The sequence below is a fragment of the Elaeis guineensis genome, chromosome 11 (assembly GCF_000442705.2).
Source record: "Elaeis guineensis isolate ETL-2024a chromosome 11, EG11, whole genome shotgun sequence".
Lineage (NCBI taxonomy): Eukaryota > Viridiplantae > Streptophyta > Magnoliopsida > Arecales > Arecaceae > Elaeis > Elaeis guineensis.
Window position 1 is genome coordinate 50,741,048 of NC_026003.2, and position 27,402 is coordinate 50,768,449.

The window sequence follows — 27,402 nt, forward strand, 5'->3', positions numbered from 1 at the left end:
AAACATATAAAGTCTGAGTCTGTATATCCCTGAAACTGGAGTTCTCCATTTTCAAAGACTAGAAACATATCCTTAGTCCCTTCTCAAGTATTTAAGGATACATTTCACAGAAGTCCAATGCTCTTCATCTGGATTCGACTGATATCTACTTGTGACACTCACAGCATGGGCTATATCAGGTCGTGTACATAGCATGGCATACATGAGGCTCCCTATTGCCGAAGCATAAGGGATCTTGCTAATGCGTTCAATCTCCTCAGATGTGCTAGGGCACATCTTCTTGGAGAGATGAATGCCATGTCTAAAAGGTAATAAATCTCTTTTGGAGTTTTTCATGCTAAACCTTTTTAGCACCTCCTCTATGTACATCTTCTGTGAAAGTCCGAGCATCCTATTTGGTCTATCTCTATAGACCTTAATACCTAGTATAAAGGATGCTTCTCCTAGATCTTTCATAGGAACTCCTTAGACAACCATACTTTGACTGAGGTCAACATGGAAATGTCATTCCAATTAGGAGGATGTCATCTACGTATAATACGAGGAAGACAACTGTGCTCCCACTAACCTTTTTAAACACACATGGTTCCTTCCTCGTTCTTGATGAAATCAAATATTTTGATCACATCATTGAAACGAGTATTCCAACTCCGAGATGCTTGCTTAAGTCCATAAATGGACTTTTGCAGCTTGCAGATCTTGTGATCATCATCACTGGATGTGAAACCAAGTGGCTGTTCCATATAGATATCTTCCTCAAGATGTCTATTTAAGAATGCCGTTTTCACGTCCATCTACCATATTTCATAATCGAAATAGGCTGCAACAGCAAGCAATGTGCGGATGGATTTTAGCATGGCTACGGGTGAAAAGGTATCCTGATAGTCAATGCCTTCGCGCTGACTATAACTTTTTGCTATGAGCCTAGCCTTGAATGTCTCCACATTTTCATCTGCACCTATCTTTCTCTTGAAGATCCATTTACACCCAATAGGTACAATACCTTCAGGTGGATCTACCAAGGTCCAGACTTGGTTTGAGTGCATCGAGTCAATTTCTGATCTCATTGCCTCTATCCATTTTTCGAAATCGATATCTGATATCGCCTCATCATAGGTCTTGGGGTCATCACCATGAGCCCCATTTTTCATGAGGAATATTTCTTTTACTTTCTCTTGTATAGTACCTAAGTACCTTTCAGGAGGATGGAAAACCCTAGTCGATCTATAAGGTGGAAGAGGTTGTGTTGGGACTGGTTCTAATTGATTGGGTTCCTCAGGTTCTTGAGCTCATTGCTCTTGGAGACATTCTCCTTGAGCTTAATTATTCTTCCGATGCCACCATCTTGAATAAACTATTTTTCAAGAAAAATAGCATTTCAACTCACAATCACATTGTAGTCTTCCAAAATATAAAAATAGTATCCTAATGACTCTTTAGGATATCCTATGAACCGAGCTCTAAAAGACCTGAACTCTAACTTGTCCATCTGCTGTCTCTTGACATGAACCAAACAACCCCAAATTCTGAGATGATTCAGACTTGGCTTCTTACCATGCCATATCTCATATGATATGGTAGAAATGATTTTAGAGGAAACCCTATTCAATACATAAATTGCTGTCATGAGACAATATCCTCAAAAAATTTAGGGAGGTCCGTGAAGCTCATCATGGAATAGACCATATCTAATAGGGTCCGATTTCTCCGTTCTGAAACTCCGTTGAGTTGAGACGTTTCAGATGGAGTCCACTGAGAGACTATGCCATTGTCCTTAAGATGGTCTAGAAACTTCCGACTAAGGTATTCACCTCCTCGATCTGATCGAAGAACCTTAATGGGCTTTCCTGTTTGTTTTTCTACCACATGTCTGAATTCTTTGAACCTTTCAAAAGCTTCAGACTTGTGTTTCGTTAGAAACACATACCATACCTAGACATATCATCGGTAAAGATAATGAAGTAGATGTAGTTGCCTCTAGCCGACACATCAAATGGGCTGCACACATCCATATGTACTAGGGCAAGTAGGTCTGTGGCCCTTTCCCCATGTCCCACAAAAGGAAGCTTGGTCATTTTGTCTTGAAGGCATGATTCACAAACTGGATTTGACTCAAAAGTCAACGGACTCAATAGCCTGAATTTCTCTAATTTGTTAATCCTATCTTCCGCTATATGACCTAGCCTTAGGTGCCACAAATACCTATCATTTAAACTATCTCTAGGCCTTTTAATTTCTATGGCATTCATATTTTGCTCAATATTAAATACAGATACATCAATATGTAGCTGATAGAGACCGTTAATAAGAAAACTATCGTAACTTTATTATTTTCATAAAAAATTTACAATGGTCCTTATGAAAGCTAATCACATAGCCTTCTTGTGCTAAACATAAAACAGAAATCAAATTCCTGCTTGCTGCAGGCACATAATAACAATCTCTAAGAAATAAATCTAATCCTAACGATAATCGCAGAGGGTAGGTTCCCACGGCCACAGCAGCAACTCTTGCTCCGTTCCTGATGCGTAGGATCATCTTTCCATCCCTCAGCCTCCTGCTCTCCTCAAGACCCTGCATAGAAGTGCACAAATGAGCACTAGAACCGGAGTCAAGCACCCAACTGGATGTAGAAAAAACCATAAGATTGGACTCTAAAATGAGCATACCTTCAGAAGGACCATCCTTCTTGTTCTTCAGGGTGGCCAGGTACTGAGGATAATTTTACTTCCAATGGCCGTCTGATTGGCAGTGGAAATATTTTTCCTTATCAGCAGCCTTCTTCTTCAGTTCTGTCTTCTTCTTCTTGCCATCCACCTTTTGCTTCTTCGCAGACTTGTTTTTCTTTTCAAAAGACTTTCTCTTGAAAGAAGTCTGCTCCACAGTAAGAACTGAGCCTTTTGAACCCTTCATAGAAAGTTCAGCCGTAACCAGTATGTTCATTAACTCGACCAAAGTACACTGCATCTGATGCATATGGAAGTTCATGATGAACTGACCATATACATCGGACAAGGACTGAAGGATCACATCAATCTGAAAATCTTTGTCTAAGATGATACCGAGCTTCTCAAGCTCCTCACGATCCTTGATCATTGTCAAACAATGATCTTGGACTGACTGCCCATCACGCATCTTGGCCTTAAAAAATCTTTGACAGACCTGATACTTGGCCGTGCGACTCTGTTCACCAAACAACTCTTGCAGATGAGCCAACATTTGGCAGGTAGTCAAAATATTCTCATGTTGGCACTGTAAGTCATCAGACATTGCACCCAACATGTAGTACCTTGCTTTATTATCATCATCCATCCATTTTTCAGAAATGCTCTCTGTTTAGCAGTCAGACGTGCTGGCATGCAGGTGGGTCCTGATCCAAGACATGAGTCAATTTTTTGAAACCCAGAATAATTTTATAGTTCCTTAACCAGTCCTTGAAATTGGGTCCAGTCAGTCTATGGGTGTCTAGAATTTTGGTCAGGGGGTTTGAGGCAGACATGTTTCCTATAGAGAATCAAAAGTTTCTAGTTAGATTTTGTAATCAGACTTAACCAATTTATTTAGGAGTTTTATTTTTAAACAAATTAGTCTCCTACTATTTTCTTAGAACCCTACACTCCCTTGGTAGAGATGTGAAAATCTTCATGATCAGTGATTTTTAGTGGGTGGTGCGGTCTCATCGACTGGCTCACCACCTCACCTAATAGTTATTGGTGATGGATCAACCGATGAGTGGACAACTCTTGTCCAATGATTCTCTAATCATGGTGCACCCAAAACTTGATCTCTAATTCATGAAGCTCACCGTGTCTGGGATATTGCTCCAATCCTTAGTTAAGTCAGACCCACCATTTGCACGAACTAGATTCCTGATTGGATCCCTCACCGTATCCAGAATATTGAGCCCAACCCATCCTCTAATTGTAGCATCCAATGCCTAATGGATATGGTTGCGTCTTCCCGATGTAACTGAGCCACTGTAATCAATCGAGAACAATCAACCTCGAGAAGGGCCCACACATCCATAATGGTGGAAGACCTAGACTTAATATTTTCTTAGGAAGATTTAATTTAGGTCTCATTAAACTTGACTTGACATAGTCATAATAATTATGACTAACCTAGTGACATGGGTTAGCTCGAATTGTTAGCCACCTCAAATTAGAACTGAGTCGACACATATGACCAGGTAAGTGAGACCGGTGGGAGGGATATGCCACTAACTCGACAAAAATGCATTCGAGTCGAGTAGCTCCCAATTAAAAATTAGTCGATCGCATCTGTCCAACTTACCTTAGACACCAAATTATCGAACCAAAACTAATTGGGTTAGCCTACAATCTAGGCTCTAACCACTGAGCCAAATTAGATCTTAACTTGATCGGGTCACATCTAAATGTGATTCGACCTTGACCTAGACTTAATCCCATTAGGCTGATCAATTATTAGCTTTCATGATCCCACCTAACCAACTCTTGATTCGGTTTGATCAATCGCTAGACCTAATTAAGCTACCCAAGTCCGAACCCAATTTTATGAAAATATCTTAGATCTAAAATTCTCAATTTTAGATCAAATTGATTTCATAAACTTAATTTATTAATTAAATTTGGGTTCATGAATAAAACATATAAAATAAATCCTAAGATTTCAAGATCTAGGGTTTTACAGAAAAGTAAGTTTTGATTTCTGATTAAGGATGAATGCGCGGCACCCCTACACATCATATGAATACCCCATTGAATGGGAAGAGAGGGTCTTAAAACCCTACTTCATTCTTATAACCGGACAGCCATGAGGAACACCTTAATCAGAAATAAAAATTTAACTACAAAACTAGTTAGATTTAAATTTACATATCTTATATACAATATAAGATCTAACTAATACATGCTTTGCATACATCTCATGTATCAAAAATTGATCTAATTAACATACTTTCAGATCTGATACATCACATGCCATATCTGAAAAATAAAACTTAAATTAAACTATTCAAAATAAAAACTATTCTAGACAAGTTACTAGAACAATTCTACAACTAGTCTAGGCATGCAACAGATCAATTTTATGAAATAATTAAAATTTTATTTTCTATTTTTTGATCTAATTATAACAATTATAATATCAAAAAAAATAAAGAATAAATTAGATTTAATTCATATTTTAATCTCATTAAAATATAAAACTTAAGACTATTCATGGATTCAACTAATTCTAGTCTAGTCATGCATCTCATGCATGTTAGATCTTCTTAGATTTAATTTTAAATATTTTAATTTCAGATCCTATCATATCTAATGTGACATCTATAATATTTAATATCAGATAAATAAAAAAAATTAAAATTAGATCTAAATTAGATCTGAAATAAAGCCAACAACCTGGCTCTGATACCAGTTGGAGGAAAATCGCTTTTCCTCGTAGGATCTTCCAGATTTCAGCAAATCTGAGGTGGAATAATTTTAAAAAAAAAATTATCCTACATATATTTCAGATCTAAGTCTCTAGATCTAATCTTCATATCTGATATTAAGTCTAAAATAAATCTAAAAGGGATGAGAAAATAAGTAATACCTCAAGGGTAATCTGATTACCCTGTAGATGATCTATGCACAGCCTAAGGTTCTGATGTAGCCACGCAAGTACCTGGCCTCTACCGATATCCACTCAGATAGGACCTAGAATGTCTTCTCCTCATGAATCTATGCTCCAAAAATTAGATCTAAATCTAATCAGAAAGATCTTCAAAAGTCTTTCTGAAGTTGGAGCAGCAGCCTGTCGAAGAAGTCCTGCAGCCTTCTATTCCAGGCATCACCACGCCTTGGATCTTTGTCAGATGGATGTTCAACTCTTTGGATATGAAGAGGGAAGAAAGGATAGTAGGGAAGATATGGAGAAGAGGGGAGGGGGTAGCAGCTATTGGGTTTTGTGCATAGAACAACTTCTACCTCGAAACCCTAGGTGCAGTAGGGTTTATATAGACCCTGTATGCTGCGCAGTGCCACATCATTCAACCAATCAAAAAATTTTAATAAATTCTAAAAAAATTTGATTTGTGGAGTGATGTCATCTGATCATATCAGATAAGAATCTCACTTTATCTCCAAAAGATGGCACCAACATTGGATAAGCACAAATAAAGGTGGTGCCCGAGAGTTTAAATTGATCAAGACTCTCCAATCCTTATCCACTTGGGGCGCCCACTTTAATTCAATTGGGCTCACACCATAATCTGATTATTACATCCAATTTGATGTGGCTTGGCTTGTAGATACTCCACAAAAATCCTCCAACGAGCCCTCTTCAGTTTAAGACCCATATGTTAACTTTTGACAGATGTCCTAAAATGAAATTGGCAGGTGCTAGAAATTAGCAGGTGCTATCTTAAATTCATCTCATGAATTAAGACAAACCTTTTTTGAGCTGGACAAGCTTTATTTAGACTGAAAAAAATCTTTTCAAGATTCTCTAGATGAGTCAAATCACATTTGGCTCAGTAGAGACAGAAAAGATTACACGAGGAGAAAGTTAGGCTCAATCGTGTGCTAGCACGATTTCTTTGAACCTAATTGGATCTTATCCAAATCAATTGGGTTAGCCAAATTAATGATATCCAGACCCTAACCCTTGTTTGTGTGACCCAGTTAGGTTCAATTCTATATGATAATGAGACATGTCGTGATCTCATCATCGACATCATTGAAACTCCTTTCGATGGATCAGAACTCTTCCGATTCAGACAATTAGAATGATCCATCATCAATATCATTCTAATTGCTCCCAAAATCTATTAGTGATACCTAGTAGTATGTAGTGGCAATCCATCAGAACTAAAGATGAACCTCTCGATGCAGCTACCTGTGTGATTGAGTTCCTCTATCATGAGTCCCGACTGAATTAGGGTTAAAGTGAACTCATCAAACCCAACATCAGTCATATGAATCAATCGATCGATCTGAGTCCGATGTGAAACCCCAATGAAAAACTTTTTTCCATTATTTCACTCTGCCATGGCCATGGGCTTAAGGACTCGATCTTTCGATCATCATAGGACTACTCCTCTCATTTACCGAGGTTGATAGATCCCATCTTGGTGCGACCTAGTTCCTACAATGAATATGCTACAGCCAACATACACCTCAGAGTTTTGAATGGCTAGGAGATCGAGTTATGGTATAGTCAAACTATAACACACTCAAGGTGAACTGTCGATGCACCTCAAATCAAAGAACTAGACACACAACTACAGCATCGAGCTAGTCATCGACGAGAAGGTAGACTTTCTTATGACTGCTTGATATGGTCACTCTCAGTACTCTCATTCTCAACGAATACCTATACTCTCACTTTGGTATCTCCACACCATAGACTCAAGACACATCTACCCTAAGAAAGCAATCATACACCAACCTTCTGGATCGATCACCATCCTCGTGATGATCCTATGGTCAGGAGCTGTTTATGAGTTAGTTATGTAAATTCATACCTTAAATTTTCAACTCTTGAAAATATGAATTGCATTCCTACTAACTCAAAAGATGTATCACAGACATAATGTGATAGAAGTATAATCCATTTATTGATTTATAGTCAAAATTATAAATTTATCCTTAGATTTGTACAGAAATGTGTCAGCCAATCTGGCATCTAGGGCACACATCTAACAGGTTGTCCTCTTAACCAAAGAGTGTGGAGACACTGGTATGGCATACAAGTGAGATGTAAGGGTACATCATCATTGAACGTGACCAACTCCAGGCATTATATTTCGAAAATATCTCTAATGGGATATAGGTATAAGTATCCTTTAGACCTGAGATCGCCTCAGTGACTTGTAAGCAACTCACTGTGCTTTGATACTGGACTAACTGAATTTTTAATTCAGTGATGGAAGACTTTTGGGTATAGTCAAGTACCTGTGAAGTTAGAGTATGATCGAGATGGGATTGACGACTCAAGAGTTGGATAAGAATGAGTCACTGTATTTCAATTTAGCAAAACCTTGGCCAGGATAATCCATCAGATGGATTTGATATTTTGAAATACAATATGGACAACCTGATCTAAGTTGATAGTTGAACTCTGAGGTGTCCTATGAGCATTTTGGTCAAGGAGATGAATTATATAGAAACTATATCCGCATGGGTTCTAAGGATGTTGTTCTACACATTCGACCTATCCGATCGTAGGGTACCATTGCTAGATGGTCACTTCGATTGGTATAAAAATTTATTTTTATACTACCGGCTTAGTTTAGACCTATGAGGTCACACACATTAGAGTTTACGATCCGATCGGATGGTTGATCAATGATTAAGAATCGTTCTAGGGTTAAACGATCAATATGATTGACATTTAACCTTGTGCAAGTGTTGCAGGAGGATCGATTAGCAATTCGATTACTAATTGGCTTAATTTGATTAAGCCAATGGGTTGAGATTAAGTTTAATTGAATATGATTTAATTAGATTTGATTTGGGCTTGATTGGATCAAGTCCAATTGGTTTATTGGATAAGCCAAGTACAAGAAAAAACTAGTCCTAGTTCAATTAGGACTTGGATCAACCTAATTTCTAATTTGATTAAAAAATTAAATTATATTTAAATCTAATTTAATCTGATTAAACTAGGTTCTTAATTAGATTAAAACCTATTTTAATTGGGTTGATTTGATTTTAGTTTGATTTAGTTTGAGAAACCAAATTTGAAACAAATCATAGATTGAATTCTAGTAAGACTAGGATTCCACCTTACGCCAATTTAGCCCCCACGCCCACTCTCTCATATCCCACACCCACTCTCTCTTATATTGTGTGACAAAACTTCTCTCTTAGATCTTCACACACATCCAAAATTTTTTTCTCTTTCTCTCTTACATGGAAAGTGATTGTAGATCAAGTCAAAGTAGGAATTAGTTTGGATTTCAAATTCTATGAGATAGATTTTAGGAAATCAAAACTCTTTCCTTATGGCACTGATTTTATCCAGATTTTTTTGAGATTTTTATGACTTTTATGGAACATAATATGCACCCTTTTTTGGTAGTCTACATACAAAAAGAAAGAGGGGGCACCCAAGAGTTGGGCGCCCCTTGTCTTGCCATGTTTGGATAATCCTTGACTAGGTATTTGACCTAGACAAGGACTCTATCATATCTCTCTATTTAAAATAAATTTTTTTATGAAATTTTATGTAAATTATAGTGCTTTAGAGACCTTTGGAGTGTGTAAAAATTAGGTAGAAAGAAGGTTGGGGCATGGAGATACAATAGACACAAAATAGGGTGTCTAAGAGAGAGCAAAGAGAAGAAGAAGAGGGTCTTCTTCTAGGGTTGCTGAGTTCATCTCTTCCCTTCCTCCTTCTTGAGTTTTCTAAGAGTGTCTTAGATCTAAAACTCCTCCTACTTCTCATCTTTTAAAAAGTTCAAATCAAGAAAAAGGAGGTATCTGATCGACCATCGAAGAAGGATCAGCGCAGTACTAGCATACTGTGCTGATTTTCTGGACTAGGACTTCTGATCGTGATTCGTGGGCTCGTGTGGATGACTCCTAGAGGTCGGACATGTGTGCAGCTCACAACATCATCCTCAAGTATGGATCAACAAAGTTAGAACATCTAACTTGCAAGGTAATAGATCTGATCTATTATATTTTACATACATTAGATGTAGTATAGAAACATGTTGATATGATCAACATGTAGTTCTTGTTCTTTATATTTTAATTTCTGATTTAATACCATATAATAATCATGTAATAGGATCTTAGATCTAGAGATTCTCTATTTTATAAAATAAATTTTAATTTATTTTAGTCTTCTACTGCCTGATCTTGAAAAGTTTCAGGATCTAACCCTGAAATCCTAGATCTGGTTCCAACAGACTCGACACTCATCTATCCTAAAGAGAGGTGATCCATGCATCGATCTTAAATAGATTGATCACTATCCTCTGTGATGATCTTTCGATCGAGAGTATTTCAAAATTAACCACTAATGATGTATGTCACAAATTCTCAACACTTTGAAAATATACAAAATCATCTTTGTTAATTTTTAGGATAAATCATGGACAAAAAAGACATGATTGGTTATAAAGACTGCCTATCAAGTATAAAATATATCCTAGAGAAAGGTATGTGTCAGTCAAAATTGGCTTCTAAGGCACACATCTAACAAACTTTCACTTGCACTAAAGCTAATCTGCCATATACCTGAGCCCCATCTTCTGAAGACAAGCTTCAGTATTTAGCTAGCTAAGTGACTTGGGCCTACCACTTTCTATGTGGAGTTTACTCTTCTTAACTCCATGTATTTCTACTTGAGATAATTGCATATATCTCTGCTCTATGTACATAGACTTCTGATAAGATCTTGGCCCTTTAGTGATGGCTATAGACCATTATCTTTGCAGTATAATGTCATAGCATCCAATGGTCTAACATCTAGTTCTGCAACTATCATAAAAATCAGAATGCATCCTATACATCTATAGCATATTCAGCTTTCATTGGTCGGTTGTCTGGAACCCTTCCAACATATCAAACCTGTTGGATTTCGGTGATGTAGTGAAATACAATTTTCAAAAATTTTTATATGTATTCAACAATTAAAAATAATTTTAACAGTTAAACAGGACTATCGAAACACAAAATCCTAGGAACACCTTGATGATTACAATCAAAGAATATAAACATATATAACAAGAAGAGATCAGAAGTCATATACTAATATGAAGATCACAATCTGATAATCTTGAGATCTCCACAAGACTTTAAAATAGAAACCCTCCAATGATGATCCACACAGAACTAATCAGGGCCCTTCCCAATTCGATGTAGTACTGCAGCCTTCTTCGCAAGTTTGCTGCTGAATGTCCTTCACAAAAATAGGTTACACCACCACTTATATGCCTTCAAGACCTCTACTAGAACCATTCTAAGAACCATTTTCCAAATGATCTCATCACACAAAAATTAGATCAAATGTTCAACACTTGAACAATCTGATTTTAGGACAAGCATCACATGCTTTCTTTTTTCTTCTTCTCTTCTTTTCTATTTTTTTCTCTCCCTTTTTTTTGTCTTTATCCCAATTTTTTTTTCTCTTTTTTTCTCATTCTCATGCCTATCCTCAACCCAAATTAGTACCTGAAACCTGATGTAGCACCCCCTTTTTATAGGAAAGAAGGGGCGATACCATAGGACGCCAACTCTTGACATCCCTTAATTCTTACATGGTAAAGAGTTAATTTTTTCATGGAAACCAAAGGGGATGGCAAGGAATAAGAAGTGATTGACCAGCAAAAGAACTCTTCCTCTACCTGGAAAAATTAAAACACCATCTGATGGCGCGTGGAAAAGGGAATGGCATGAGAAACCAAGAGTCCATAACATTAAGGACTCTTCCATATTCAATGCATACATGTGGCATCCCAAATAAATTTTGGCATTCAAATTCCTTGCCAGAGAAGGACTCTTCCTTCTTTTCTACACCCATAATTCCAAGAGTCATCACATGACACAAGAAAATAAAGGAACGCATCAAAAGATGGTAAAAAATTTAAGAGTCTTCGTTAAGAAGGACTCTTCCTTCTTAATGCCAAAATTAAATGGGCGACATTTTTGTCTTTGTGTGTGGTTATGACATGGAGGAGGTTTATTCCATATGGAACTCTTCCATAAAAGCCAGATCAGCTACCAATTAGATGGTTCAAATCCAATCACATTAGGTCAAGGCAACAAGTCAAGAGTTAGCACAAACACCTTTGCACTGAACCCAATTAGAAACTTGGGTTAATTCATGTGCTAGAAATTCAATTAACACATTGAATTTATAATAAATCTAAATAGATTGGATCAAGATCAAATCTCTATTGTGTGTGACCCATTGGATACCAAATCTAGCCAACAATGGACCCAGACTCTTGACATATTCTTAATCCGATTAGATTAGCTCAGCTCAAGAGTCCCAATCAACTAGGACTCTTCCTAATTAATTTTTGAATTAAATTTTTTTAATTCTGATGAGTTCACAAGTCAAGATTGATGTCTAAAAATATGTCATTACTATCTAAAATATTTAAAATTTGATAGAAATATCAAAATTATCCTTCCATGGTGAGTTATCGTCCAATTCAACCTTTCGATCACACAACATTCCAGATAAGCCATGGGCATAGTGTTGGATGTATGCTCGAGAAGACAATCTTGACTGATACATTTTATATTTTTAGGATATGATTTTATATTTATTGGGCAGTTATATTACCATTCATGTTTATGTGTCTATGAATCATCCAAGGGATTAATGAGATGATGACACATATTCTCAAAGAGTTGAGAATTTAAGATGTCTCATTGATGGTTAATTCCTAAATTGCTCCTGATCATAGGAACATCATAGGGATAGTGATTGATTCAGATAGACCAGTGCACGAATCACTTTCTTTGGACAGATGGATCTCGAATCTACAATATAGAGATACTAGAATGAGAGTGCAGGTGGTTGTTAGAGAACAACTAGCACTGAGCGTGATCAATACGAGAAATTTCATGGATGTTTGCTCACTCGTTAGTGACTTTCTCGATGCTGCAGTTGTATGATTAGTCATCTGACCTGAGATGGCACTACTGTTCGTAGTGAGGCTACTAGAGTTTAACTGACACATCAATATGAGTCTCAATGAGCCCTTGTAGTGGATGTTGGCAACAGTTGGTCCACTATAGGAGTGGGGTGAGCATCAAGATTTAAGAGGCTATCCTTAAGTCTATAGCCATAACAGTGTGATTGATGAAAAAGAGTTTTTCAGAATCACATATGGACTCAAGCTGATTAAATCTATCATATGATCGATGTTGAGGTTTGACGATTCATCCTTGACCTGCCATCTGATCGGGACTCACAATAGAGGGACTGTATCATGTGCCAACTGCACTTAGAGGTTTATCTTTTATTCTGCTGGGTTGCCACTACATACTGCTAAGTGTCACTGGTGGATTGTGAGACTCACAAGTATCATCTTGATAATCCATGATCTTGGTGGGCAGAGTTAAAATTATTCTAATCCATTGAAAAGAGTTTCAATGATATGGTGATAGAGATCACAATATATCTCACTACCAGACAGAATAGAACCTATGGGATCATACACAAAAGAGACTTTTGATTGATCAGATGGTTGAATTATGATTATGAATCGTAACAGAAATTGATTATCAATTTGATTGATAATTGATCTAATACAAATATTGCATTATATAACTTATTAAAGAGTTAGTTGTTAGAAATTATGTCCTAAAATCAATCATGTGATGATTGAGTTCATCTTTGTATATGAATTATTGATTATTGAATAATAGTTATTCTGATATTTTTTATCATAAAGTGACATCTTCTTTGAACTCTTGTACTGTGATGAAGTCCCTAAAACTATACTAGTGTACGATAAAGAGAGGATTTATCGTATAGTTCTTAAACAAGTTCGTGATCAAATGATACGTTATTACAAGATGATGACATTAATCGAGTGAAGGTCATTATGTGCCATATGGGTTGGTTGTCCTCTTAATCAAAGAGTGTGGTGATACTAGTATGGCATACAGATGAGATGTAAGGGTACATCATCACTGAATAAGTGACTCACTTGCAGAGCATTCTGCTGTCAAGAGCTACTCGTAAAACATATGGGTATAAATATCCTTCAGATATGAGATCACCATAGTGACTTGTAAGCAACTCACTGTGCTTTGATGCTGAACTACCTGAATTTTTAATGTAGTGACGGAAGGCTACTGGATATAGTCAAGTACTTACGAAGTCTGTGTGTAGATCAATATGGGATTGACCCCTCCAGATTATTGGAGTTAATATATCATTATATTTTAATTTAGTAAAGCCTTGGCCAGGATAATTCATGAGATGGATTTGAAAGGTTGAAATACAATGTGGGTGAAGTAATTTCGATTGACAGTTAACCTGAGACCATCCTAGAGCATCCAGGGTCAAAAGGATGAATTATGTGGTAACCATGAGTATGGATTCTGAAATATTCTTTTGTGATAATTTGACCTATCTAGATGTCGAAAATCATTACTAGATGGTATCTCGATTAGTACAGAAATTGGTTCCTGTGTTACCGGCTTAGTGTTTGAACCTATGGAGTCACGCACACAAGTCAGATAAAGTAAGAAGAAATTGACCTATGTTTATATGTCCAATATGAAAGTACTTGACTTGATTGAACATATAAACTAACTTGATTAAGAATTGAGTTATGGGTCAAATGAGATTGAAGAGTTGACTATGTCTAGCTAGCACTACACATGAGGTTCAGGTTCAATTCCAGGGATGAATAATTTTATCTATGATCCATGAAATATATGAAAGATTGAATTTAAGTACTAATTTATTTTAGATTAGATCTGAATTAATTAAATTTAAATAGATTTAAAATTCAAGTTAGACTTGGTACAAAAATCCTAAAGAGTTTAAGATTGACAGTCTTTCGAAATTATTTCGAACCGGCTTCAAATCGAATTCGAATCAGACCTGTTTTGGATGAGATATGAGCATTTCTACTTACACTGAGAATACTCACTCATGAAGTAAATCAAAAATTAGTTTGGTACTTATTTGGAGCATCCCAAGTGGGTATGGGAGTGGGTGTAAAGTGGATATCATAAGTGATGGCAATTATATCTCATGTAGGAGTCCTTCTTTCATGAGTATTGGATCAATTCAAATTAGATTTGAATAAAGAGTCCTCCTCTCATTGAGTTATGAGAATCATCTATAAATAGAGAGGGTCTCTACCTATGGATGAGAGAAGAGAATAGAATAGAAAACAAATCAAATTGAGAGAAGAGAAAAAGAGAGAGGGACAGGCGTGTGAAAAGAGAGATCCTTCATCTTCTACATCTCTCTCTTTGTTGCCGCCTCCTCTCTTTGGGCATGGATCCTTCTTAGGCATCCTACCTACTAGTGTGAGGTGTCATATCATCACATCTTATCTCTTGATTGATTGTGTATGCGAAGTCAATTGGATTGGAGTTCATCCTGCTTTCCTGCAGCGTCTGACGTGCATGTGAAGTAGAGGATCTGCATATCCAGGCCTCTGTGAAGATTTATATCATATAATTTAGGATTTGATCCCTAGTTCTACTATGATTCAGGTAAGAATTTTATTCTTAAACAAGTAGAACATTAAAAAAAAAATTTAGATGCAACCTGGGCATTCTGTAGGAAAACTGTTTCCTTCCTTTCAACTGGTATTAGAGCAGGCCAAAAATATATGCATGCAAAATAAATTTTTTTATGATTATTTATATGATATATAATTGAGAGTGTTTTATAGGATATTAAATATCATTTAAATCTATTTATATAAAATTTTTGATCTGATATTGATTGGATTAGAGGTGCCTAATCAATGGTTGATTGAGGTTGTTATAAATCTGTTATAATAGAATTCTGCTGTTGCTAAATTTTTGATAAAAAAAATATAAATTAAAAATATATTTTAAATCTATTTTAATAAAATTTTAATTTTATTATTTTTTTTATAAAGTGAGGATTATCTCAGATTTAAATTGAATCTATTTTGATGGATATTTAGATCTGAATCCTATCATAATTCAGCATTGCGTGAAAATAGATTTTATCAAAAATTAATTTCTTATGCATCCAATTTACATCTAATTATTTTTTTATTTGATATCAAATCTAAAATTAATATTTTATAATCAGTATAAGATAAGTTTTAGATTTGATATGATGTATATGATACATCAAATCTAATTAGATTAGATGAAGAACATAATTGATGAGATCAAGGATATGTTCATGACATAAAATAATTTTATCAATAATGACATGTTGATGTAATTATATATAAAATTAGATTTCAGATCTTAGTAGCCTAGTACTCAGATTGATGAGATCACCAGACCGTCCGATCATAAGAGATTGAAGAGATTAATCTCTCTTTTGCCTATTCGATGGGTTCTCTTATAACGTGTAGGGGTGTCATTGTGATTCAGTTTCATGAAAAAAAAAGTGAACAGACTTTTATATATTATTTTGATTATAAATATATTTAGATTAGATCTAAAGTGATTTATAATTTATTATAATAGGATAAAATTCAGATATAAAATTATTTTAGATCTGAATTACATATTACATATGATGTAATTGGTATTAATCTAAAAGTTGTCATGATACATGAGATGTATGAATGAAGTTTAGATCATACCTATATATGTTTAATTGTTAAACATATTATGAAAATTTATTTTCATGTGTTGAAATATATGGTATGCTTCACTTGAAATCTTTATAGAATAGTTCTACAAACTGAAACATATGTTTCACATACTTAATTTTGAATTAAATTTGAATGATCTAGAATTGAGAATGAAAGATCATTAAGACACCACATAATATGATGAGCAAAGGGTTAACTTGAATCAGATCCTTTTAATGGGTTAGACCTAGGGTTAGGAACACATATGGACCAAGTAGAGAAATTAATTAAATCTAATCAAATATTAAATTAGATTAGATCAGTATTTCTCAATAGTTGAAGTTTGATCAAGTCCATATATTTGACCCTAATAAATGGACCATGATCATGGCTCCATGGTTGAGCCTAAATCTTTTGGTGTGCCAAATCGAAACTAATTAACCAGTTGGTGTCTAAGATAAGTTTGGTAGATTCGATCAAGTGATTTTTAATTGTGAGCTATTCACCTAGATGCATCTACGGTGAGTTAAGGGCAGATCCCTCCCACTGATCTCACTTACCTGGCCAACATGGTAGATTATATTTTGATTAGGTCATTAGTCGATTGGTGCAGACCCATGCCAGTAAGGTGAATCAGTGTGACTGATTTAGGTGTCTTTAGACCAGCATGTGTTTAATCTTTTACATGACTTGGTGAAGTCAGTGGAAGGATTTGCAGCTTGCAGGTTGACTTCTTCTCTTATTCTCAGATCAATAAAATCAAATTTTCTAAATTATTAGGTTCATAAAGTGATAAAGTTATGAGATAACTTGGTCATTACCTCCCATTAAGGTGTGTGATAATTAATCCAATATTCCAAATAGGCATTGGAGGTGCCACACGTCTGGTGTCTATTACGTATTGAAATTATCATTCATCATATGATCATCATGATGTACCTTCAGATCAATGCTCAGGTTGGTCGAGCCACACTCAGGCCTGGACATCCATTTGTTGGATGCACTTGATGTGTCATGTTAATGGTTGGACCTAATCAAAATTTTCAGTGGAGGCGCCACACGCCTGCTGAAGGAAAGTCTGGGGTAAAACCTAATTCTAGAAGTTGTTTGGAGAAATAATTGATTATGAACGTATCCATGGATGCACTAGGGTTGTCCGAGCCACACTCGGGCCCGAATGCAGTCCATATGAATTCTAGTATCCACTAAAAAATTAATGTAATTCTTCGAGTTGGAGGTAGAGGCTACCAATTCATAAAAAAATTGATGGGAGAACCTTTAGACTAAAGCCCATGTCTTCAGGATTAAAAAAATAATTCATATACCAATAGGCTAATATTTTCTCCTTTCAATTATGGCCAACACACTATCCCTCCATTCGCTGTTGGATAGCGACAAGCTCACCGGACCCAACTTCGATAGCTGGTATCGAAAGTTGAAGATCGTGTTGGAGCACGAGAAGATTTTGTATGTCCTTACGGATCAGGCACCTGAAGAACCTGTAGTCAATGCTCCCCATGCTATGAGAGACACTTATATGAAGTGGCTCAATGATTGCATGACTGTGCATTGCGTGATGAGGGTAGCTATGAATGATGAACTTAGTCATAAGTTCGAGGATGGGCAGCCTGAGGAGATGATTCAAATGTTGAATGAATCCTTCGGCACCCCTGAGGATGAGAGAGACATAAAATCTCCTGCATAGTATTCAATGCCCGTATGTGAGAGGAAGCTTCAGTCATCAATCATGTATTATACATGATTGAACAGATTGAATGCCTTAGCAAACTTAGCTTTTCGTTGCATGAACAGTTAGACAAGGATGATATCCTCAATTTGCTATCGAAATTCTACCTATCCTTTCTCAGTCATTATAGAATAATGAAGTCTGCAGTAAACTACCATGATTTGCTAGGATTATTACAGACTTTTGAGAAGGATCACCAGCTCCAAAAAGAGCTAGAGAATTTAGTGGGAGGTTCATCTGCAGGGCATCGATCCTCTAGGAGAGGAAAGAAGAAAAAGATACAAAAATCCCATACTGCCGATCTCAAGCAGAGCAAACTGTCAAAAGTTGATAAGAACAACAGAGTGCTTCTTCTGTAGAAAGCTGGGTCATTAAAAAAGAATTGTCCTGCTTATATAGCCACCCTTGACCCAAACAGGTCTAAGAACAAGAGATAGAGGCAAGTGGTTGCTTCACAAGGTATTTATATGATAACACCTTATAATTTTTCTGTTTGTGATATTACTACCTGGGTATTGGATACCGAAAGTTCTATTAATATATGCAATCTGTTGCGGGGACTATAGGTAAGTAAAAAATTTTGAGAGAAAGAGCGGTTTCTTAACATTGGAGATGGAAGCCCTGTTCTAGTTCTGACCTTAAGAACATTGCAGCTTGTCTTTGAGTCCAGTGGTGTCATGTTAGATGATTATCATTATTGTCTCTCCTTTATGATGAATGTCATCTCTGTAGATTTTTTGGCCAAACTTGGTTACAAGTTTATAATAAAGGATGATTTTTGTGATAACATTATGAATGATACTACAATTATGCGTGGGCAATTAAAACATGACATATACATAATATCACGGTCTGTTAGTATAATGTACATATCTAGTAAATATCCCAAAATAGATAATATCAGTGAATCCTACCTTTGGTATTGTAGGCTTGGTTATGTGAACAAGAATAGGATTGATAGGTTGATCAAGGAATGTGTCCTTGAGATAGATGATTGTGAATCATTGCCTACTTGTGAATCTTGTCTACTTGGTAAGATGGCTAAGTCACCTTTTAAAAGAAAAGATAAAAGAGTCAGTGATGTCCTAGGTCTAATACATACTGATATATGTGGGCCTATGAACATAAGTGTCAGAGGAAGATACTACTACTTCATTACATTTACAGATGATCTATCGAGGTATAGGTATGTCTATCTTATGAAGCATAAGTCAGAATCATTTGAAATGTTCAAACGATTCTGTACTGAAGTAGAGAAACAAACTAAAAAGAGTATTAAGATCCTTCGGTCAAACCAAGGAGGTGAATACCTCATCAATGAGTTTCTGACATATCTGGAAGAGAATGGGATTCTCTCACAATAGACCCCTCCTGGAACACCATAACATAATGGTGTGTTCGAGAGGAGGAATCGAACCTTGTTAGACATGGTCCGATCCATGATGGACTTTTTCAGTCTGCCAATATCCTTTTGGGGATATGCTCTAGAGACTGCCTGCTATATTTTGAATAAGATGCCCAACAAGTTTGTCGATAAAACTTCATATGAGATATGGACTGAGCATATGCTGGTGCTCTAACACCTTAGGGTCTGGGGTGTCCAGCTTATGTCAAGCGTTTAAAGATAGATAAGCTTGGATTGAAGTCCGATAGATGCTTGTTCATAGGGTACCCAAAGGAAACTAAAGGATACTACTTCTACCTTGCTGCAGAATAAAAGTATTTGTCAGCAGCTTGGCAGTCTTTTTGAAAAAAGAGTTTCTTAGTGAAAAAACTAATGCCTATAAAACTAAACTTGATGAAGTTCATAAGGTGGAAAGACCGACACATACAGAATTGAGTTTGATTGGTGAATCAAATTCGAAGCCAGTAGAGGCACCATTAAGGAGATCCAGTAGAGTACTGCATCAACCGGATAGATACTATGGTTTTTTGGTCCGGATGGTGATCCTATTGAACTTGATGAGAACAATGAGGATCTGATCACCTATATGGGGCCATGCAAAGGTCCGACTCTTAAAAATGACTTGAGGCCATGAAGTCCAAGATGGAGTCTATGGAGATCAATAGTGTCTGGACACTAGTTGATCTGCCCGAAGGGATAAAATCCATAGGGTATAAATAAATTTTAAAAAAAAAAGAGATGCGGACAGGAAGGTAGAGACCTATAAATCCCATCTAGTTGCTAAGGGTTACCATCAGCATTATGGTATTGACTATGATGAGACGTTCTCTCCTATGGCAATGCTCAAGTCCATCTGGATTATGCTTGCTATCACTGCACACTTAGATTATGAGATATGACAGATAGATGTCAAAATCACTTTTCTTAATAGAGAGCTGGAAGAAGAGGTATATATGATACAACCTGAAGGATTCACATCCACAGACAAGTAGAAAGTATGCAAGCTGAAAAGGTCAATTTATGGACTTAAGCAGGCATCGAGGAGTTGGAACATGCATTTTGATAAAGTAATCAAAATGTAGTGGCTTCGTTACGAACGGAGAAGAGCCTTGCATCTACAAATGGACTTGCAATTTTGTGATCATTTTTTTTGTACAGTATGTGGATGACATACTGTTACTAGAAAATGACATCCCAGCTTTACAGAGTGTGAAGCTATGGTTATCATCACAGTTCTCCATGAAGGACTTGGGAGAAGCATCCTACATCCTAGGGATGAAGATCTATAGGATAGATCTAAAAGGTTGCTTGGATTGTCCCAATCTACGTACATTGACACCTTGTTGAAGCAGTTCAACATAGATAATTCCAAGAAAGGCTATCTTTCGATAGGCCATGGAATTACTCTTTCCAAGAAGGATTGTCCGACAACTCCTGAGGAGAGACGCATGAGTAGAATACCATATACTTCAATAGTGGGATCTATCATGTATGCTATGACATGTATGAGATCGGATGTGGCCTATTCACTAGGAGTAGTGAGTAGGTACCAGTCAAATCCGGATGAGAAGCATTGGAAGATTGCAAAAGTAATTCTTAAGTATTTGAAAAATACTAAAGACCAATGGCTTATCTATGGAGACTCTGATCTGAAACTTATGGGATATACTAATTTTAGTTTTCAGTCAGATTGTGATGACAGCAGAAGCATATCGGGCTACGTATTTACCTTGAATGGAGGAGCTGTTTGCTGGAAAAGTTTCAAGCAACATACTATGGCCAATTCTGTATGCGAAGTGGAATACATTATTGCATCGGATGCTGCAAAGAGGGTGGTGTGGTTGAGAAAATTCATTATCGAGCTGGAAGTTGTACCTTCCATTGATGGTCCTATCCTACTATATTATGATAGCTCCGGTGTCATAGCTCAGATGAAAGAACCTAAGTCACACCATCGCACTAAACATATTCTGCGCCGCTATCACCTAGTGTGAGAGATCATAAACCAAGGTGATATCGAGCTTCAGAAGATTGATGGAAAGGAGAACCTAGCCGACCCCTTCACTAAAGCTCTCAGCATCAAAGAGTTCGATGACTTTAAATAAAAGATGGGTATAAGATACTGCCCTGATTAGCTTTAGTCCAAGTGGGAGTTGTTGGAAATTATGTCCTAAAATCAATCATATGACGATTGAGTTCATCCTTGTATATGAATTATTGATTATTGAATAATAGTTATTCTAATATTTTTCATCATAAAGTGATATTTTTCTTGAACTCTTGTACTGTGATGAAATCCCTAGAACTATGCTAGTGTACGATAAAGAGAGGATTTATCGTATAGTTCTTAAACAAGTTTGCGATCAAATGATACGTCATTACGAGATGATGACGTTAATCGAGTGAAGATTATTGTGTGCCATATGGATTGGTTGTCCTCTTAACTAAGGAGTGTGGTAACACTGGTATGGTATACAGGTGAGATATAAGGGTACATCATCACTGAACAAGTGACTCACCTACTGAGCATTCTACTATCAAAAGCTACTCACAAAATATATGGATATAAATGTCCTTCAAACCTGAGATCACTATAGTGACTTGCAAGCAACTCACTATGCTTTGGTGTCGAACTATTTAATTTTTAATGCAGTGACAGAAGGCTACTTGGTATAGTCAAGTACTTGCGAAGTTTGTGTGTGGATCAAGATGAGATTGACTCCTTCAAATTATTGAAGTTGATGTATTACTATTTTTTAATTTAGTAAAGCCTTGGCCAGGGTAATCCATGAGATAGATTTGAAAGGTTGAAATACAATGTGGATGAAGCAACCTCGGTTGACAGTTAACCTGAGACCATCTAAGAGCTTCCAGGGTTAAAAAGATGAATTATGCGGTAACCATGAGTATGGATTCTAGAATATTCTTTTGTGATAATTCGACCTATCTAGATGTTGGAAACTATTGCTAGATGGTATCTTGATTAGTGCAGAAATTGGTTTCTGTGCTACCGACTTAGTGTTTGAACCTATGGAGTTATGCACACAAGTCAGACAAAGTAGAAAAAAATTGACCTATATTTTTATGTCCAATATAGAAGTACTTGACTTGATTGAAAATATAAGCTAACTTGATTGAGAATTGAGTTATGGGTCAAACGGGATTGAAGAGTTGACTATGTCTAACTAGCACTACACATGAGGTTCAGGTTCAATCCCAGGGATGAACAATTTCTATCTATGATCCATGAAATATATGAAAGATTGAATTTAAGTATTAATTAATTTTAATTAGATCTGAATTAATTAGACTTAAATAGGTTCAAAATCTAAGTTAGACTTGGTATAAAAGTCTTAAAGAGTTTAGGATTGACAGTCTTTCGAAATTATTTCGAACCAACTTTGAATCGATTTGAATCGGACCTATTTTGGATGAGATATGAGTATTCCTACTTGCACTAAGAATACCCACTCATGAAGTACAATCAAAAATTAGTTTGGTACTTATTTGGGGCATCCCAAGTGGATGTGGGAGTGGGTGCAAAGTGGATGTCATAAGTGATGGCAATTATATCTCATGTAGGAGTCCTTCTTTCATGAGTATTGGACCAATTCAAATCAGATTTGAATAAAGAGCCCTCCTCTCATTGGGTCATAAGAATCATCTATAAATAGAGAGGGTCTCTACCTATAGATGAGAGAAGAGAATAGAATAGCAAACAAATTAAATTGAGAGAAGAGAAAAAGAGAGAGAGACAGGTGTGTGAAGAGAAAGGTCCTTCATCTTCTACATCTCTCCCTTTGTTGTCGCCTCCTCTTCTTGGGTGTGGATCCTTCTTGAACATCCTATCTACTGGTGTGAGGTGTCACATCATCATATCTCATCTCTTGATTGATTGTGTATACGAAGCCAATTGGATTGGAGTTCATCCTGCTTTCCTACAATGTCTGACGTGCATGCGAAGTAGAGGGTCTGCATATTCAGGCCTCTGCGAAGGTTTATATTAGATAATTTAAGATTTGATCCTTAGTTCCACTATGATTCTAGTAAGAATTTGATCTTTAAATAAGTAGAACATTAGAAAAAATTTTAGTTGCAACCTGGACATTCTGGAGGAAAACTATTTTCTTCCCTTCATTAGTAAGTTATAGGAGGATTAACTAGCAATAAAATTACTAATTAGCTTAATTTGATTGAGCAATGAGGTTTGTATCAAGTTTAATTTGATTAGATTTAATTTAACTAATTTTGGGATTGATTTGATTAACCCTATAGAGTTATAGGATAACCCCAAAGGGATCGGATGATTAGTCCCAGTTGAATTAAGATTTGGATTTGATCAATTTTTAATTAGACTAGGATGTATGTATTTTTAATTAGACTAAAAATCTTTATTTTTATGATGCATCAAATCTTAATTGGATTAGGATAAAAAATTGAGTTTGACTCAAGCACCAAGAAAGAGTCCAATTGGACTAGGACTCCTCCAATTAGGAGACATCTAATCTAAATAAATTGAGCTCCAAATCAGATTTGGTTTCTCATTTTTTTGAGTTTAATGTGGTCCTAATTTGATTAGGATTCATTAAGATTTTATTTAACTTAAAACAGCCACCTAATTGAGTCTTATATAACTTCCAATCCATGCACCAAAAGGACTCCACGTTGACCTTCATTATGTGCACCCAAAAGTCCCACGCCCACCAAGTTTCCGTGCCACCATTGCTCCTCTTTTTATCATGTAAGAAAGAAGGAATAAACTCCTTAATTACCATTAGATATGGGGCACTAATATGAGAAGTGGTGGGCGGCATAATTTGGATAGAGTCCAAGCTTTTTAGGACTCTATCTCCTAACCAAGTTATGACTCCTCTTAAGCCTATAAAAACCCACCTTATGGGACATGTAAAAAGGGATTACCAGTAGGTTTTAGATGCCCAAAAATTAGATGTTTATCATGGAAAACCAAGGGAGAAAAAGAGAGGGACGGCGTGCATGGGTTGGGCATGAGGTGAGTAGTTTTTGATCTCTTCTTTCCTACACAATCAAAGGTTGGTTATTTGGACATCCTCCTCTATCCCTCTTGTCCATGTTTGGACATAGATGTCTCCTCCTTCTTTTATCCAAAAGTTGGACAAAATTGTTACATCTATATTGTAGAGATTTAGTGCATGAATTTTAGGAAAAAAAGAGAAGAAATGGTTCTTCTCATGATCTTTAGTGTAGAGATCAAGATCCTCTTATATCTTTTTATTCTCTAAGAGTGTCTTGAGAGAAAAGAAGATTTTTAACTATCAAGATGCGATCCCTGCAAGGAAGCTAGCATCCCGATGAGATCAAAAGGCTTCTGATCAGTTCAGAGTCTCGTGTGGATATCCATAGAGGTCGGATGCTTGTGCAGCTAGAAGAAACTTTTGGAAGACATCCATGATCATCTGTTCATGTTGAAGATTGATCCATATCTAGGTATATTTTAATTTATTTTTTTTATTTAATTTCTGTATCTGAATCTTATCTCACATATGATGATCTTGTTATGGTTTGAAAATTTGATCTTGTGCATGCTTAGATTAAATTAGATTTAATCTAAAAATTTTTAAAATTTTGCTACGTACTTGTTTTAAAAAATCATGCATGCGTGAAACCATAAAACTTCAATAGTGGTATCAAAGCCATATCATATGCATGAGATTTACATTTAGATTTGAAATCTGTAGTAAAAAATTTCAGATCTGAAAGGTTTTGATATCGTTTTGACATAAGATTATCCTGGCATAATTTGTTATACTGTATGGTTGTCCTAGAATGATGTTAAAATTTTTAATTAAATTAGATTTTTAGATCTGATTTTATAGTATATATGTGATATATATTTTGTTATTTAGATCTAAAGAAGTTTCGAGATCTGTTTTGATTCATATATATGATATATGCAAGTAAGTTTAGGACTGAAATTTGTTTCTATGACCTGAACTTATTTATGTATATGATACATAAGTATATGCATGATCTGAAATTATTTTGAGAACAAAATTTATACTTCATGTAAAGAATTTAGATCTAGAAATATTGATTTAAGATCTGAAATTAGTGTTTGTGCATGAGGGATTGGTCATGGGTAGATCAAATTAGGTTATGTAATTAGATTACATCAAAGAATTTTTGATTTGATCACATTAGGTTAGAATCAATTTAGTAGTTGATCAAACCAAGTCAAGTGTTGATTAAAGTAAGATCAATAAAGCCTAAGATTATACAATTATTGTTGATCGAATCGATTGACACTCAAATGTAGAATCAATTAAACCTAAGGGCCTAATTTGGCTCTGTGGCTTGAGTCTAATTCACCTAAGCTAACCTGTTCAGATCAATTGACCGATTGGTGTTTCAGGTAAGTAATTGAAATATGATTATTTAATTGATTCCGTTCACTTACCTGATCAATTTATTAGTGTCTAAGAAAAGCAACGGAGGGACCCCCACCAATCTTCACTTATCTAGTCAATTTGGTAGATTGAGACTCAAATATGGTTGCTTGGTGGTTTGATTTAGCCCATATCAATTACATCAGTCATGTGATGACTGATTAGTTGAGATCTAAATTCAAATCTCTTCATAAAATATTAAGTCCAAGATCTTCCGTCATTGTAGATGTGCGGGCGTGCTATCGATGTTGATTGTTCTCGATTGGTCACAGTTGTTCAATTACATCGAGAACATGCAACCACTCTATTAGCAAAGAGTTGCTACAGGATAAAGATGGGGTTGGACCCAATAACTGTTAGGTGAAGGATCCAATGACGACTTTATGCCTGCTTGTGAATGGTGGGTCTGGCTTGACTAAGAAGTACGAACAATAGCTGTTAGGTGAGCCCACATGACTTAGAGATCAAATGGCTATAATATGCCTGGACAAAGAGTTATCCACTCATCGGTGTTCATTCGTGTTACCAATAACTGTTAGGTGAGGTGCACGGCATCGGTGGGACCGCAACACCCACTAAAAATCTAATTGCCGCGTTAGAGTTTTTGTTTCCTCACCCGAAGAGTGTGGGAGATCTGATAAAATAGTGAGAGTCTCCTTTTGCATCTAAATATTTTAGAGTAAATTATAAAATAAGTACTGTTGGGTATAAAATCTCCCCCCAGCCGAAGTTCGTGATGGGAGTGACCCTCTGGGGATCCAACTGACTTTCGACCTCCGACAACGTCTCTTCAAACCTCCCAGATGGCCGAGCCTCCACCACACTCCCAAGTTTTGTCGACGAGCAGGACCCCGCCAGCGCCGACCGGATTCTTTGCGACGTCCGGACTCCTACGGGAGCCAGACCTCGTCTCCGACTCCAGCTGCAGGCAGGCTTCGTCCGGACTCCTACGGGAGCCGGACTTCACCCCTGACTGTGATTACAGGTAGACTTCGCCCGGGCTCCTACGGGAGCCGGATCTCATCCCCAACTCCGAATGGGAAAGGCTTCGCCCGGGCTCCTACGGGAGCCGGACTCCGCCCATGACTCGAGCTGCAGGTAAACTTCATCCAGACTCCTACGGGAGCCGGACTTCATCCCTGACTCTAATTGCAGGTAAGCTTCGTCCGGACTCCTACGGGAGCCGGACTTCACCCCTAACTGTGATTGCAGGTAGACTTCGCCCGGGTTCCTACGGGAGCCGGATCTCGGCCCCAACTTCGAATGTGAAAAGGCTTCGCCCGGGCTCCTACGAGAGCTGGACTCCGTCCACGACTCGAGCTACAGGTAAACTTCGTCCGGACTCCTACGGGAGCCAGACTTTGTCCCCAACTCCAAATGCAAAAAGGCTTTGCCCGGACTCCTACGAGAGCCGGACTCCACCCACGACTCGAGCTGCAGGTAAACTTCGTCCCGACTCCTACAGGAGCCGGACTTCATCCCTGACTCAAATTGCAGGTAAGCTTCGTCCGGACTCCTACGGGAGCCGGACTTCACCCCTGACTGTGATTGCAGGTAGACTTCGCCCGGGCTCCTACGG